Here is an 18,645-nt window from a genome sequence, read left to right on the forward strand (position 1 = left end):
CATTAAAAGCTATCATAAGCAGTGAAAAAATATATTATCTGAATCAACTACACAAGTATATCCAGTGTTTATGATTTTTATTAAAGAACTTTCATTTTCCTATAATTGGATGTTATTCATGGAACATCTGCCTCAAAAAAAAAAAAAAAAAAAAACCACAGATTGTGTCTATGCAAGTAAAGCAACAAATAATATCAGGTACATATTCAGGTAAAATAAAACTCATGCTATTAAAGAGAAAAGGTATTTTTGATTTTCTTCATCTGAGTTTGTACAACTCATCTGAACTTACCTTAATATATTGTCTAAAGCATACCATGAACAGTTCCTCAAAGACTAAACTATACATCAACTGTCAAGACCTTCTAGCCCAATTGACTATACTTAAGAGGGTTTTCATAATTAGCAAAACTAAGAGTCTTATATTTTATATGTTAACCATTTATTATGAATAAAGACAATAGAGCTAATGGTACAAATTAAGAAAAACAATTATTGTGTTCATTGAGCAGAGTCCATTTATTTATTTATTTGGCTCCCTCTGCATGCTTTGGTTATCAGATGGGCCTGACTGGTTCTGCTGACTAGCTAACATGCGCATCATAGCCTGTTGCTCCGCAGCACTTCCCAGGCTTCACTATCATCACTGGGTTAATGCTGAAAGCACCAAAGTTCATCCCTCCACCCACATTACTTGCTCGGTTGTTTCCCAGGCTAGTTCCACTCACTGTTAACCAAATCCATCCAGATTCCCAAAACTACCTGGATGACTAGCAAATCTTCCACCTCTTTCTGTTTTTTGCTGTTGTGCTAAGCTTCAACATTAGATACACATACACTGATTCCTTTAATGACCAAGTCCTCTCCACAAAGAGACTACAACCTGATCGCCTGTTAATGAACAAAGGCAAAAGCCTTGAATAATTTGAAAATGACGACATCTAACACTACTCTGTACTGGCAAAAGAATCACTGCAATTCATCTGCAGTCATGTCCTCTGTACAGCAACCAACGAACGCTTTGGTGCTTCTCAAAGATTTCTCTGGGCTTTGCTTAGAATTAGAAAGTTTACAGTCATCGTCCATCTATCATATGTCACTGTGACTTCACCTGGGTTTCATATTCCATAAAACAAAGCCAGCCCCTTTCAAATTACTAGTTTTAATATATTTCTTGATCTGAACCATAAGGTTCTTGAACCATTTAGATTCTGTTCATTTGTTTTCCATGATGAGTCAAATGCCTTCTGCACTGCTCCTTTCACTTTCACTGCTGATGAAGCATCTGTCTCATCCATTCTTCTTTTATTATCTTTGGGATAGTTGACAACATGTACCAGATTTCTTCAAACGGCATCCCCAGCCAGCAACGGGGCATGCACAATTCCTTCTGTTTGCCAGTAGAAGTGCCATTGTATGTAGCTCTCATATATTGACACTGGATTCCTGTAGGCCAACCCACATACACCGGGGACCTGAGCTGTACTTGAACAGCAGCACTGTCTCATCATCCTCCGATAGTATTTCAGAGGACTCTTTTTTTTTTTTTTAAAGGTATTTATGCATACAAGAACGGGAGTATAGGCCAAAGGTGTGCGGGGTGAGAGGATTCACCAGAGATAGCATGGGAAACAGAACAGGCAGATTGACTGAAATACACTGCTGAGGGGAGCAGCGGGAGAGACAGGAGAGGTCTGCTGCGCCATGTGGGTAGCTCCTTGGCCAGGGATCGAACTCGTGCTGCAGTGGCTGTGGATGACTTCGTAGGTTGTCTTAACCCCTTGTGCCACCACGGAGGCCCTCAAAGGACTCATCTTTCTCATCTTCAATTACCCTCATCTATTTAGACACCTTTTCTTATTTTTCAGCTCAGCTGCTGCTGGGAAGCCAGACAGGGAACATGAATCAGTGAGGGATCTGAGAACTGCCGAGCCACCGCTTCACTCCCACAGAGAGGCTGGAATTTGTATTCTTTTTATTTTTTAGATTTATTTATTTATTTATATAAGCACTGGCTACAGTCAGAAGCACGGGAGAGTGAGAGAATTCACCAGAGCCAGAGCGGGGAGCAGAGCAGGCAGAAGAACTGAAGTACACTGCTGAGGGGAGCAGCGGGTGGCAAGAGAGGTCTGCATGCCATGTGGGACCCTCACCTGGCAGCCAGGGATTGAACTGGCACTGCAGAGGCTGCGGGCAGTTTCGCAACCTAGCGCTCAACCGCTGCACTACCAGGGAGGCCCTGGAATTTGTGTTCTTTATGCAGTTGAGCAATAGGGATCTTATAATTTTTGGTTTTAAAAAAATACTAAAATGATGTCCTTTTATTATTTTAATAATGAGTAAGATTCAATGTTTCAAAGCAATGAAAAATAAATGTATGAGTCTAGTCTGATTTTCAGACCACAGACCACATGTCTAAGGAAGGAGGCCTGAAAGAAATTATGGCCTATTAAGCATGGTGTCTATAAAACATACAAATTAATAACAAAAAAATGTTTAACTTCCACTAGTAGCAGTAACTCTAGAATTTTATTCCAAGAAACTGAACAAAATGTAGTAGCTCCTTATTTGAGAAACTGTCTTCAAAGAAAAAGTTGAGAAATTTTCCAGTTTGCAAATTTTCAGTTATGTTTGACTTTATTAATTAAAATCTCTTTCTTCAAGCCAATTTTTCCAGGTGTTTTCAAGAGGCCCTTTGAAGAAGTAATAAGTTATTTGATCTCTTATTTGTTGAAAATGATCTTTATACTTGAACAAATTAACAAATCACTGATTTGTGACCATACACGTGATCTGAGGCTAAAGTCCAGTCCATTCTTCTTTTTAGCTGTTTCTAGTTCTTCCTCTGGTCAGGGGCGGGGGTCCTCACATTTATTGCTAGTGAGTGTATGACAGTCCCAAAATTATTAATGGATGTCCATTTGACCTGTACCAAGAACAAGCTGCTGCTTCATGCAGCTCTAAAATTATTGAACTGGAAGAGAGTGATGAGATCACCTGAGCTCTCTAATCCCTTGCCTGGAGGCCAGATCTCACTGACAGGAGGCCTCGCTCAGGAAGAAGCTCATATTTCTGAAAACATTGAAGAGAGAAAAGAAGAGAATGGAACATATGTGCCAAAATTGTAATGGTGCAGAAGCCATTGACCTTATTAAAACCAATGCCCCTTTGTGCACCTCCACCAGAGCAGGGAGTGACTGACTGGACAAGATCTGAGAGTCAGAGAACCAGGGTGGGGGTACCAATGACTGTCCCTTGAAGACTGGCTAGTCTTATTGAGTCCACTGAATATTGACAAATTATTTAAAAAATTTGAGGTCTTAAATGATGTTATCTTACTCCAGAGACAATTGGTGTTTCTTTTGGTAGATAGTGATAGGCACCAGCAACATAAGATTACCTTACTCACTTTTAAGGATTGAGTGTATTTGAAGCTATGCTTTTGTCTCTGCCATCCTTGAACTACTTCTGGTTCACACTTATTCTTGAGTCAGTTCTTTGGGATTCCAATTCAAAGTGGTAGCAGGTAACTACTGACTATCCTGTTTGGTATACTCTAGATTACAAATTTCATCCTTTTAGTTTCTGGAGCTTATTGAAAGTATTGTTCAGTTGCTCCAACTCTCAGCTACCTCTTCCTTGTGAGAAAATAGCCTCAATGCTGAGTTTATCTCCCTCAGTTTCTTTCTTCTTCCAAAACTTATTATTCTTCAGCATTTTATGTCATACTTTATTTTTAGGTGGAGAGATTTTATAATTAGGCTTGCTTTTCTAGATATTCTTAGAATCAGTAGGTATAACATAGGCTAACTTTACCAGAAGTAGAAATCCCTAGAGAGTTGTTTGGGTTCATAGTCTCCATGTCTTCATCTAGTTTCCTCTTCTGTTTTGAAAACCTTTATCCCTCGCTGTTCCACTGCATACTATCTTGTCAAACTCACAATGTGATTAAGTATCAGTTTTCTTCTAACTTGTTCACATGTAAGTAACTTATGACAAATCTGATGAGTCTTTTTTTCTTTTTGTTTTAAAGATTTATTTATTTATGCATACAAGAACAGGGTACAGGCCAGAGGTATGGGGGGTGAGAGGATTCACCAGAGACAGAGTGGGGAACAGAACAGACAGATCTACTGAAATACACTGCTGAGGGGAGCAGCAGACAAGACAGGAGAGGTCTGCTGCACCATGTGGGTACCTCCCTGGGAGGGGATCGAACTCATGCTGCAGAGGCTGCAGACAGCTTCATAGGTTGCATCTTAACCCCTTGCATCACTAGGGAGGCCCTCTCTTTTCTGGAAACAAATTCTTTACTTGACTTCTAGGAAACCATACTCTCCAACATACCATCTCTGTTTCTTGTGCTGTCTCCTTTTCCCATCACCTCAATGTTAACAGAGTTGACTCTTTGCCTCCCTTCTCTTCAGTGTAGATAATCTCCTTTGGTATTGGGGTCTGAAATATAAAACATTAAAACTATGTTGATGAGTATCAAATGTATGGACTTAGTCTTTAAGTTTGACCTAAGCACCAACCTCTGACATCTAAGTGAGCCCTTAACAACTTCATTGAAAGCCTAAAAAACATCTCGAACATAAAATTCTAAAGATAAAATCTTAATTTCCTGGGCCTTCCTGGTGGCATAGGGAATAAGTCTCAGTACTATCGCACCATAACCAAGGCAGCCTAAATTCAATCCCAGCCAGGGAGCTAATCCACATGGCCCAGCAGAATTCTCCCGTCTCACCCACTCCTTCCCTCAGCAGTGTATTTCAGATCTGCCTGTTCTGCTCCTCACTCTGTCTCTAGTGGATCCTCTCAAACTACCCCTCCACCCTCACTTCTGGTTTATACCCCAGTATAAATAAATAAATTAATTAATCTTTATAAATAAATATGCATAAATAAATCTTTTTATAAAAAAATCTTAATTGCCTTCCCATTCCTGCCCAGTTGCTCAAAACAGACACTTAAGAAATATCTTTGATATTGTTCTTTACTTCACACTTCACATTCAATTTGTCAGCAAATTCTACTGGCTCAACTGTCAAAATACATTTTGATTCCAACTGTGTTTCATCACTCTCTTAGAATTCTTAAGGCCTCCCAATTGGGAGCAAGGGCGGGGCGGGGGGAGCAAACATTGTTTAAAAATGTACTCTCCCATGTGTTCTTTCTGCTCACACTCTTGTCCTCATCCTCTGCCACTGACGGAAGATAAGAATAGAAAAACTGGAAAGGAGATACAAGGTCAAGAACTTAACTCTCACAAAGAGGTAGGAATAGAGGGGATTAGCATGAGCCATTAACCGAGTTATAGAAACCAAAGCCCTTAGGCATCAACGCCCAGATCAGGAGGCAAACCACCCAGAAACTAGCAGACTGTTATATGGAGTGTCAGGAGCACAAACCATCCACACACAAAGATGGGCCCCTCCATACAGAAAGGAGATGATAAAACCTAACACTGCCCCCAGAAAGGGGCAGCAGTCTTTCTGCCCACCTGTGACTGCAGGTGCTTCCTTTCACCAACTCTCTCCCTCAACAGGGCCGCAGCCTTCCTGCCCATGACCTATGCTATGCTGGGACTTCTCTTCACTGACCTCCCTCAGCGGAGGCCACTCTTCTCAAAGCCACACACCTGCAACCATGCAGGCCTCTCTCAGCAAACCTGTCAATTTCGGGTCAGCTCTTTCTGCCCATTTGTGTCTATGCAAGTGTCTTTTACTCTTCTGTCCCTTTCTCTATAAACATGCTCTTTAAATATAACTAATGTCTCTGCCTCATGGAGAAACTTGCCTGGAAACTCGCTGTGTGCTACTGAAAGGGGAGCTCTGGTGAAACCTTTCCCAGAGTGAACGCAAGGACCCCCGCACTCCAAACCTACTGACTCCAAACACATCACCACCACTGCTTTCCCGGAGTATTTTCTACTCAACAACCAATATGATTCTCAAAAAATGTAAATGCTATCATATCACCACTCTGCAAAAAAGTTAACCCTTAAATGCACCATGTGGGTTAGCTCCCTGGCCAGGGATTGAACTCATGCTAACCCACATGGCACAGCAGACCTCTTCTGTCTCGCCAACTGCTCCCCTCAATAGCATATTTCAGTAGATCCACCTGTTCTGCTCCCCACTTTGTCTCAGGTGAATCCTCTCACCCCACTCCCCCAAACACACACCTCTGGCCTGCACCCTCAGTTCCATGGCTTAAAAATTCCCTAAGATCTACATTCTGCCTAGTTTCCAAATCCATGCCCCACGAGTCCTTATCAGACTCAAGCTTTTTCCATTACACTGGTATGCTTTTCCTCAAGCTCAAACTCATTCCCACCTCTGCTATTTCCTCTGCCTGGAATGTTCTAACTACCCCTCTATTTGCATATGATTAGCACTGTTTCTGTCATTCACAGAGGTTATCTTATCTCTTCAGAGTGACCTTCCCTGATTATCCCACCTAAAATTGTTCTCTTCCCTGTTGGTGTTACTCTTTTGCTTTTCTTGGCATTGTTTATATAGTTGTTACTACTATCAAGTTTTCTATCTTTTAAAGATGTACTTGTGTCTGTTTGGTTATCTAGTTCCCCGACTCATAAGAATAGAGACTCTGTCTTGTTCATGAACAGTATTCTTATGACCTAGAACAGAACCTGCACACAGTGAAAGTCAGTAAATACTTGTTGGATGAATTAATAAATGAATGAGTGAATGAATAAAGAACATAGGTGTATTATCAACAAATGCTTGTGACAGCAGTGTTTAAGAAATAAAAATTATATAGACAAGTGGTTCTCAAACTGTGGTCTAGGCACCCAGTAGCATCAACATCACTTAGAAGAAGTCAACGTTTTCAAAATGCAAATTCTGGGACTCCACCTGATGAAGGATAAGAATAGAAAAATTGGAAAAGAGATACAAGGTCAAAAACCTAACTCACACAAGGAGGTAGGGGTAGAAGGTATTAGCATAAGCCATTAACCCAATTATAGAAACCAAGACCCTTAGGCATCAATGCCCAGATTAGGATGCGAAACACCCAGAAACTATCAGACTGCTAGACGGAGTGTCAGGAGCACAGAACTGAAGGTGAAGAAAGGGAAATTAAGTAACAAACCATCCACCCACAAAGATGAGCCCCTCCCTACAGAAAGAAGAAGATAAAACCTAACACTGCCCCCACAAAGGGGCGGCAGTCTTTCTGCCCACCTGTGAGTATGCAGGTGCTTCCTTTCACCAACTCTCCCTCTACAGGGCAGCATGACCTGCCCATGAGCTGTACCATGCCCAGGCTTCTCTTCACTGACCTCCCTCAGCAGAGGCCGCTGTCCTCAAGGCCGCCCATCTACAACCATGCAGGTCTCACTTAGCAAAACCTGTCCCTTTCAGGGCAGCTCTTCCTGCCCGCTTGTATCTATGCAAGTGTCCTTTACTCTTCTGCCCCTTTTCTAATATACCTGCTCTTTCAAATAAAACTAACGTCTCTGTCTCATGGAGAAACCCGCCTGGGAAACTCGCCACGTGCCGCTGAAAGGGAAGCTCTGGTGAAACCTTTCCCAGAGTGAACCCAAAGACCCCGCTCTCTAAACCCACTGACTCCAAAAACAACATCACCATCCATATCTATCGAGTCAGTAACTGGAGGTGAGGGGAACCAGTTGTGTTTTATTAAGTGCTTCTAGAAATTCTGATGCATGTTAAGTTTGAGAACTGCTGGTTTCATGGATAGGCCAAACCTGGCCCACTGCCTATTTTTCTAAAGAAAGTTTTATTGAAATACAGCAATTCCATTTATTTACATGTTGTTTATGAATGCTTTTTTACTATCATGACTGTTGAGTGGTTGCAACAGTCCTTTACCTCACAAAGCCTGTAATATTTACTATCTGACCATTTGAAAAAAACATTCAATGACACCTACTTTAGATCAACACTTTATACCATGGAATTATGGCAGAGTAAACACATCTATGCACTCCCCATCCAAATTGTTATAGGACAGGGAGAGAGGCAGCCCAAAACCCCGCAACCCTGCCTATTCTAAATGGGTTCTGCCATCCGCCGCATCAACACAAAACATAGGAGACTTTAATGGGAAGGAACTTTAATAAAACTAGGAAACAATACAGGTAAGGCAAAGAGTCTAGTTTCTAAATGAAGCATCCAGAGTTACCCGTCCCCTCGTGGGTAAAAGTCCATCCAAATGGGATTGGCCCAAAACAAGGCCCCAAAGCCTGCTACAAGTCTAAAACATCTTCCAGTGGGGACCCACAGAAAAGGGTCACAAACAACTGGACAAGCCCAAAAGGAAAAGAGCAAAATCAACATCAAGATAAAAGCTGCCATTGTCACCTCCCCACGGGTCTCACCCACATCTGTGTCACCTATTCCACGACCAAAAGACAAGCGCAGTTTCTTCATGTGTCTCTAGGCTCCATGCGCCTCCTCCAGGTCTCCTTGCTCCACCCTGCTTCCTTCCTCAGTCTCTTCTGCAGCTTCTCCTCTTCCTGCTCAGCTCCACCCTCCCTTGGGTGGGGCAGGGAACCTCCCCCTTTCCTGGGGACCACCCTGTTACAATATGACACTAAAATTAAGAAAAGCTATGATTAAGGAACAACAAACTGAAAAATAGGAAAGGGTAGCATCAATGGGCTAGAAAATTTGAGGAATATCTAGTACACAAAAAGCATTTGGGATAAGGAAGAAAGAAGCAGATGAGATCAGATTAACAGAGAAACAAGTAGGAGGTACAAATAGAAACTCTTGCAAAAAAAAAGCAAATGTTCCTAATAAAACCTAGGATGAGCTTTATTCTCCAAGTTAAGCAAACCAAATCAGTCCAATGAGTCATTAAAGAACCGATCAGAAGTTCTGGCCAGTGACATTTTCATCAAAAGAAATGAATAGCTGGCTGAAGATCTCCTTTGCAAACAAAGCTAAAAGGCTTTAGGAAAGGCTCCTGGCTCACTGCTGGGATCTGACAGGAAGAATCTAGCAAAACTTCTACAGTGACAGCAGAGGACAGAAAGAAAAGGATATCAGACAATGCCTCCAGGATATCCTGTCATGTACTGCTGTCTAAAGTGGAAACTCTGGAATAGGAGACTTCCAGAGAAGCCTCTGGCACTGGAGAAACAGGGCAATGTACAAAGTAAGGATGGGCGGCATAATCAGTGGGCAAACTACTTATCCAGTGTTATAGCTTAAATTGTGACTCCCTGGGAGATAATGTTGAAATCCTAACCCCTCATACCTCAGAATGTGACCTTATTTGGAAATAGGTCATTGCAGATGTAATTAGTTAAGATAAGGTTCTGATGGAGTATGCTAGGTCCTTATTCCAACATGACTGGAGCCTTTTTAACAAGAAGAGATAAACACAGAGAAGAGAGTGGCATTTGAAGACACAAGAAACATCTAGAGAGAAGAAAACTATGTTAGGATAGGGCCAGTGGTTTGGCCACAAGCCAAAGAATGCCTGAAGCTGTTGTAGAGCAACCCCGATACAAAACGGGATGCCTGACTGTGGGTGCTCACCCGCGCGCTTAAAAGGACTTACCAATGCTCTACTGCAGGCACACGTGAAAGGTTAATAAAAGGTTTATTTACAAGGGAAGGGGAAATGAGGAAATGTACAGCTCTGGGAGAAAAGTGGGAGACAAAGTTTTAAATGAGTCCTACCCAATCCGCCGATCAGGAATCCCAAAATGGCGCTCTCAGAGTTCGCCGCCAGCCAGGAGCGGTGAAGCCAGGAGGCGAGCGATCGCCAGCCAGAGAGAGCCCAAGGCCCACGTGTTTGGTTTTTTATATCCAACCTGGCTGCCCAACTCCACCCTCAGGTCCCAGCCACCCTCCCTTGGTGGTGATGGGATTTGTCTTTCCCAGAGTCTTGATGGCTTTAGTCTGGAGTGGGGGTGGGGTCCACAAAGCCTGTATGGGATTATCTCAGGACATCATTTCCCCCTAACAAAGCTACCTGAACCTGGAAGACATAAAGAAGTACCTCCCCTAGAGACTTCAGGGCTCTGCAAACACCTTCTCACCTTTAGAACTATGAAAGAATAATTATCCACTGTTCAAAGTCACCCAGAGGGTGCCTTGGTGGTGGGTGTGTTATGGTAGTTTACATCTGAAGAGGCTTGATCTTATACCTCTGAATCACAGACACTATTGTGAACCAATGTTCCTCCAATAGATAAATAACTTTAAAATCATATTAATTTTTTCTCATTAAACTTAGTTTTAATAGGTCTCAAAATTCTGTGACAGATTCTTGGTCAAGTTGTTTCCATTAAAAAGTATTGATTTTAAAAACTACTAACTTAAAACTGCCACACAAAAGAAACCAAATGGTCCACAAAAACTTTCTCCTTTCACACAGGGGACTGGGGTGATGGTGCACGGGTGCACTGGTGAAGGAAATTCTTTGGGGACTACACCTGAGGGGATGGGGGAAGCAAACATTGTTTAAAAATGAGCAATGATGTAAAAAAATATATAAAAATTAAAAAACTTTCTCCTTTCCTTCTGAAGGTTTTAAGATGCACTGTTATCATCAACCAGTCTTTTACTATTAAACTTAAATGGCCAATTGAGATAAATAGATCTGAGACCAAGAGACCATTCTTCCACCACTGATTAAGACTGGGATGGCAGGTACTGGAGATAATATTCATTTAGCCTTCTGAGCTTTCTGAGCAGACTTGGTGACCTTGCCAGCTCCAGCTGCCTTCTTGTCCTCTGCTTCTCTGACTATCCTCCGCTGGACCGTTTCGCTGTTAGTGACATATATACATTTTTTTTTTTAAGTTTTTTTTTTTTTTTTTAATTTATACATACAAGCACTGGGTACAGTCAGAAGCGCGGGAGGGTGAGAGAATTCACCAGAGCCAGAGCGGGGAGTAGAGCAGGCAGAAGGACTGAAGTACACTGCTGAGGGGAGCAGCGGGTGGCAGGAGAGATCTGCGCGCCATGTGGGACCCTCCTCAGGTGGCTGGGGAGCAGCCGGGGATCGAACCGGTGCTGCAGAGGCTGCGGGCAGCTTAGCAACCCAGCGCTCAACCGCTGCGCCACCCGGGAGGCCCAGTGACATATTTTTTTTAATTCACCCAGTTGGTGTACAGTAAGTCCTCACTTAACATCATTAATAGCATAAGCTAATGGACATAAACACCAGTTAAGTTTCTATAGCCTATTTCTGATCACAAAAATATCACCAAATTTCTAAATAAAGACCCAAACCACTTCTGATATTAAGCGATAATTTGCCTACATTCATTCAGTGTCCAGTCTACTTATTCTAGTTCAGTCATATGTGGCTGGTACCTATTCTGGCAGCTTAAGGTGTAAGGAAAGGCATCCTTCCATCATGCACACACTCAGACTGGGAAAATTTAGACTTGCCAATGAACCCCACATGTACACTTTCAGAATGGGGGAGGGAACTCAAGTACCTGGAGACATCAGCTCCAGCTGGGAATCTCTGTTTTTCCTTTTCTCCTCAATGTTATAATGAAACAAATTTGAAGGAAATGTTATTTAAGGACCTGCTGTACTTTGCTAGGGAAGCCCTGGAACTATTATTATACAAGTCCTCTGCTTCACACACTCCACTATGCTCCTTCACCACCAAAAGCACAACCTGCATTAACAGACAAGTAAACAAGGATTCTCATTTGGCCAAAGAAATAAACCATCACCAGCAATAAGAAATCATCATCATCATCTTCATCACCATCATCATCATGAAATATTTGATGAACACGAGTATCATTCAAAAACACCATCTGGGGCCTCCCCGGTGGCGCAGCGGTTGAGCGCTGGGTTGCTAAGCTGCCCGCAGCCTCTGCAGCACTGGTTCGTTCCCCGGATGCTCCCTGGCCACTGGGCGAGGGTCCCACATGGCACGCAGACCTCTCCTGCCGCCCGCTGCCTCCCTCGGCAGTGTACTTCAGTCCTTCTGCCTGCTCTGCTCCCCGCTCTGGCTCTGGTGAATTCTCTCACCCTCCCGCGCTTCTGACTGTACCCAGTGCTTGTATAAACAAACAAACAAACAAACAAATAAATAAATAAATAAAAATAATTCTTTATAAAAAACAAAACAAAAACAAAAACACCATCTGATTCGAATACAGAAAAACTAAAAGCCCAGAAAATTAATACAGGCAACAGAATAAGACTAATCTAGTTGAAGATATTTGAGAAGTTATTTCATTAGCAAAAATATGACTGCTATAAAAAGAAACAATATGCTTTCTTGGGAGTTAAAGTATTATTGCCAAAATTTTTTAAAATGTTGCTTTATAGCATATTATATATTTCTTAAGTTAGTGGAAAAGCAGGCACAGAAAACAACAAAATAGATTTTGAGTTTGAAGAATACATGCATATTTAAGAACATTTATCAGCCATCTTCAACAGAAACATTGGGGAAGTATGTGAATGCAAATCTGGGATGAGGTTTTAAAAAATAAAAAATAATGAGTGAGGGCCTTCCTGGTGACACAGGGATTAAAGTATCAGGGCTATCAAGCTATCACCAGTCACTGCGCCATGAGTTCGATTCCTGGCCACGTAGTTAACCACATGGCATAGCAGACTACTCCGGTCTCGCCTGCTGCTCCCCTCAACAGTGTATTTCAGAAGATCTGCCTGTTCTGCTCCCCAATATATTTCTAGTGAATCCTCTCAACCACTCCGCACCTCTGGCCTACACCCCAGTTCTTAAATGCATATATAAATAAAAATAAATCTTTAAAAAAAATAAATAATGATTGAAACAAGACTCTTACCTGGACAAATGATAACATTATACTACAAGTTTAAGGTAAAATAATTAAATCAACTTTTTACGCTCAAGTTTCAAATAGGAACATTTAAAAATATATATTAATGAAAGGACTGACTTCCATAATAGATGCAGATGAAGATTAATTTATAGAACTGTAAAAGGGTAATCGCCAGAGAAAGGGGAGGTTCCCCCAGGGAAAAGGGAGGTTCACCCACCCCAAGGAAGGGTAGAGCTGAGCAGGGAAGAAAATCTAGACAACACTGGGAGAAGGAAGTAAGGGAAGATCAAGAAGACCCGGAGGAGGCTGAGAGAAATGTGAAGAAACCTTGCTTGCTTCTCAAACTTGAACTTGTACAAGACTAGGGAAACTTGAAAGACTTGAAAGAGACAGAGACATGGGTAAGAAACGTGTTGCAAGGCTGACAATAGTGGCCTTCATCTTGACTTGGGTTTTGATTTTACTCTTTTTTTTTTTTTTAAAGATTTATTTATTTATTTATACAAGCACTGCATACAGTCAGAAGTGCGGGAGGGTGAGAGAATTCACCAGAGCCAGAGCAGGGAGCAGAGCAGGCAGAAGGACCGAAGTACACTGCTGAGGGGAGCAGCGGGCAGCAGGAGAGGTCTGCGGGCCATATGGGACCCTCCTCCGGTGGCTGGGGAGCAGCCGGGGATCGAACCGGTGCCGCAGAGGCTGCGGGCAGCTTCACAACCCAGCGCTCAACTGCTGCGCCACCGGGAAGGCCCTTGATTTTACTCTATCCTTCCAGACTTGCCTGGTCCCTTCTGCCCCTTTGTTCTAGGTCCCCACCAGAAGGTGCCTTGGACTTGTGGCAGGCTTTTGGACCACAGCATCCTGCATTGAGTCACCTCACAAGGGGATGGGTAATTTGGGAGGGTTAACTAGAAACTGTTTTAACTATATTCTTTCTCTTCTTTCTATTGCACATTGACTGTATTAATTTTCTATTGAAGGCCTATGACCTAAGAGTATGTTTGTCTTGATTTGGCATATGGCAGAAACTATTTAGAGTAGGCAGATTTGGGGTTCCCAGGTTGCCCTTCATTCTACCCTATAACAGAACTAATAAACTAAACTGAAAATCCTCTCAGAATGCAGTGTAAATGAAAAAATTTCATAGGGCCTCCCCGGTGGCACAGCAGGTTGAGCGCAGCGCTGTGAAACTGTCCGCAGCCTCTGCAGCATGGGTTCGATTCCTGGCCCACCAGGGAGCTACCCACATGGTGTGGCAGACCTCTCCTGTCTCACCTTCTGCTCCCCTCAGCAGTGTCTTCGGTCAGTCTGCCTGTTCTGCTCCCTGCAGAACAGGTGCATCCTCTCACCCTTCCACACCTCTGGCCTGTACCCCTTGTATAAATATATAAATCTTGTATAAATCTTGTATAAACATATAAATCTTTTAAAAAGAAAAAAGAAAAAACTCATAAAGTAAAAAATGTTAAAAGTAACAGGGGATATGGAAAGGAGACCTAGATGACTTCATATACATCCCAAGTAAGTTTCAAAGAATGAAATGAGAGTAATAAATAATAGAAGAAAATTTCCTAGAGCTGGAAATAGACATTAGACTTCAGATCAAAGGGTTCCCTAAAACAAATTTGGGGGAGAGAGGCACACAGGAATCCACACTTATTCAATCTTGATGAAATCTGAGACCACCAAGGATAAGGAGGGAATGTCGCCAAAACTTCCATAGAGAGTAAAGAGTACAGTGAGTCCTCACCTCACATCATGGCTGAGTTTTTGGAAACTGGGGCAATAGGTGAAATGTGAAGTATGAAGGCACTTCTTCAAATACCATAGTTTTATTCAGCTTCAGCTGAGATTCATTTTTCTTTCAACAGTATAAGGAAAGGAATTAAACGTAACAGTGGTTCTTTGAGAACCTGCTGTATTTACTTTAGGAAAAAGTAACTAGAGTCCAAGAAATTGAGAAGAGAGTGAGCAGCTATGTATATTCCCAATATCTGGCCCTAGAAAAAAACTGGGCAATAGATGATATTGCTAGAAGGCATAGCTTCAATAATGAGCTAAGAATACTAAAATTATCACTTTCCTCATAAAGCCTCACGTTCTAACAGGAACAAGGCAATTATAATAATAGTCCATCACCCAATCTTTCATATAAAATCAGTATAAGATCTATCTCTCATAAGAAGTAGAGTTTATATACATTCTAATGTATGCATTCTAATGTCTACACATCTATAATGTAATTTCTATAAAATCTGGTAAGTAGCATAATTTCAAATAATACGTCCCCCATGAAGTCCCACTTTACAGAAGACACTGAGATCATGTCGCACACTTGTAGGTGTGAGCTTTGGGACTTCTGATTTATAGCCACCATGCCAAGCTTAGCACTAAATTTAAGCTCTTGTGTTCAGTCTTCTTTATGATGAAAAAAATGTGCATTTGTGCTATTGCAGAGGAACTGAGAGACTCAAAGCAGACCAAATTTCCTAGTCACCCAGAAAACCTGGATCCTGGCTTTATCCTCAGCTCACCAGACAGAGGCAGTAAATCTGAGTCTGTTTACCTAAGGGGTGAGCTGTGTGATCATGGTAGGGAAACAACCACTTCAAAATCAATGTCCCAACATTTTTCAGTGACTACTAATAATTTGTGGCAAAATTCTTCCTTCTCTGGAGACAGAAGACCACAAATGATCTGACACCATCATTAGTCAGCACTCTTTCTGACCCATTTCGGTTTTCAGATCCCCTGACTTGTGGATAAAATGTAAGCAATAACTCTAGCAAAATTTCTTCTTCAAAAGCAACTGCAGAATAATCATTAAAGTGCCATGGAAAGCCTCTCTGGTGATGCAAGGGGTTAAATCTCAGCACTATCAAGCTATCTGTAGCACAAGTTTGATCCCCCTCCAGGGAGCTAACCCACATGGTGCAGCAGACCTCTCTTGTCTCGCCCACTGCTCCCCTCAGTAGATTTGCCTGTTCTGCTCCCCACTCTTAAAAAAAAAAGAGAGAGAGGTATCATTTCTTCCTTTAAAAAAATTGTTCTTAATTACACCAAAAAGCAAATATATTGTGAAACTTATTCAGTATAGTTTTAAAAATTGAAATTCAATATAGAACAGCCTATTAATGCGTAAGTTTTTAGTAAATATTTCTTTTTCCTAAATCTATACACAGACTAGAGAACAGGATGCAAATTGACTAATTCCTAAGAAGACATTGAAAAATCAAAATTATTTTAGGTTGCATTATACTAATGTGATATAACTAGTAAAGCAGGAATGGCTTTCCAGACTACTTTCTGGAAGGAAAATATGAGCGGGAAATACACCAAGCCTGCTTAGCAAAACAATTTCAAGATAGAATTCTCCTTTCTTCTTGGCAACCAAATGCTTGATTTTCATAATTCAACATATAATTTTAAATTAGGGCAACCAGATTTTCAACATGGAAAGTGGAATTTTACTATAAAATTACAGAGGTAGGGGCCTCCAGGCCAGGGAGGTGACCCACATGGCACAGCAGACCTCTCCTGTCTCGCCTGCAGTTCCCCTCAGCAGTATATTTCAGTCAATCCGCCTGTTCTGCTCCCCACTCCATCTCTGGTGAATCCTCACCCCCCACACCTCTGGCCTGTATTCCAGTTCTTGTATGCATAAATAAATAAATGTTTTTTAAAAAAATAAAATTGTGGTAGTATATTGCACAATTCATGCTGAAAGAAAGAGCAAAATATTTTTAAAACAATCTTGTTCAAGGAATGCTCAGGAATCCTCTCCCTGAGGTGAGTCTTTTAAAAAAAGCACTTTGTCCACAGAAATCTGATCTGAATTTCGTTTAACAGCTGATGAGATTTATTCTTACTTCTAAAGGGATAAAGGAAAAGAATGCACATTGTCTTTAAGAAAATCCAGAATGCTGCCAAAATTTCGGCTCCCATTTTGGCATTTTGCCTTTATCCTGAAAGATAATATCTTCTGTGTTATAATAGCTTATGGTAAGTAGAACTGTCAACAAGAGGAGGGAGGCTGGAGTAAGAGACAGAAAATAAGAAGGAAAATTATGACACCATTGACTCAGTTGGTTTGCATTTATTAATGCAAACAATTAAAAAGACAAGTAGCTCCTTTAGGCAGGCACAGTGTAGATAGAAATGGCTGACTGGGAATTCCCCTGCTTTCATCAAATAATTGATAAGTGAATTTTGCATCAGCTTGATCTTTCTGACATTCCCAGGTGGCATAAGTAAAACTTAATATGTTAAGAATATTTCCAATGACGAAAAATGCTGCTAGGTGCTTATAGAAAAACAGTAAAATTACCCATGCATTGTCACATGTCAAAACAAATATTTTCTTTAAGAGCTCTATTTTTCATTAAAATATTCCATTGGATGAAGGGAGAATAAGTAGCAAATTGTTGAGGAAGGCATCTACCAAATCATTCATGCAGAAGAAATTTTCTTTTTCCCACTTGAAAGAAAAAACGTACTTGATGAATCCAAGGTATGGAGTGAAGGAAGACAGGAGAACAAGGCAATGGACCTGATTTCTTTGCATTGTCCCACTTCCGTGTTTGGTGAGTTGCACAAACCCTATTGAATATCAAGATTTGGCTTCTTATGAATAAGATACTTAGTAGAGAAACTTCTAGCTTCTTTTTAAGTCCTTAAATATCTCTTAAGTATTTCCAGAATTCTGCAACAGTCTGATGAAAAATCAAAACACATAGCCTGTATAATTATACCTTAAAATATTAATATTTTAGCTATTATGCAAAGAGTTCAGTGATGCTGAATACAAAATACTTAGGATTTTCTATTTAAGTATATGAACTAAAAGAAATCTTAGCAATTGTCTAGTCTAACTTCCTCATTCTACATTTATATTTTGTTTTTCTCCAAGCAGTGGATTATGTTAAAGAAAAGGAGAATTTTTTTTTTTTTTCAGAAACAAAGAATAGATGACAACTTTAAGAAGAAAAACAATAAAGGAAAAAGGAGTTTAAAATATATTAGGCCACATAGGAAAGATAAGCATAGATAAGAAGGGCACAGAATAATTTCTAATGGAACCTTTTGTTTTTCTCTGTTTTTCTGAATACTTTGTGAGAGGGTTAGTTTTATGCAGCATAGAATCAAGTAAGAGTGGAGTTAAAGTAATTTTCAAAGCAGAGAAATGGATGCGACCACAATACCCTGATCCTGGTCCCAGTCTGTCTAAACTAGGTACTCCAACAGAGTTTAGAATTCACCTGAGACAACAAGAAATAAGGGGAAAAACTGTTAAGAGCATCATCGAAGGAGAGAATGTGGCTGTTGACTCCATTTAGTTTTATTAGTCATTTTATTTTTATACACCTTCATTTGAGAAGTGTGTGGAAGTGGGGAGAGGGCTAACAACAAATGGAATAATCCAAAGCCACTTTATTATTATAAGAAATAATATCCATTATTACAAAAAGTAGTATCCAACATCCTCAAGAAGAAATCGCACAGAGAGAACTCATTCTTTTATGAGACAGTCTGCTTCATTTTTATAAAAACCAGCCATTGCTCCTACTGTAACTCTCCAAAGTCTCAACCTGAAACTAAATTCCTTATCTCCTGCAACTACAAAAACAATAAATTTCCCTTCCAGAGATTGCTATATTTGTCACTGGTGCAACCATTTTGTTAAACTCAAACATATTGTCTTCCCTTACATCTAGAAATCCAATCAATCAACAACTCTTGTTAATTCCATTTTGGAATCTATGGCATCTATCCCCACCCAGTTTTACTTAGAGCATACCATCACTTCTGCTGCATACTCATCCATCACAGAGACCAATCCTCATTCAATATTGAAGGAA

The 18,645-nt window shown here is 40.9% G+C and overlaps 1 pseudogene; it reads right to left on the reverse strand.

Annotated features, from left to right (window-relative positions):
* Positions 1–523: 523 nt before the first annotated feature.
* LOC119250031 (TAR DNA-binding protein 43-like) lies at positions 524–11,788 on the reverse strand (annotated as a pseudogene).
* Between the last annotated feature and the right edge of the window lie 6,857 nt (positions 11,789–18,645).

The sequence above is a fragment of the Talpa occidentalis genome, unplaced genomic scaffold (genome assembly GCF_014898055.3).
Source record: "Talpa occidentalis isolate TD23 unplaced genomic scaffold, MPIMG_talOcc4v2.1, whole genome shotgun sequence".
In the NCBI taxonomy this organism is placed as follows: domain Eukaryota; kingdom Metazoa; phylum Chordata; class Mammalia; order Eulipotyphla; family Talpidae; genus Talpa; species Talpa occidentalis.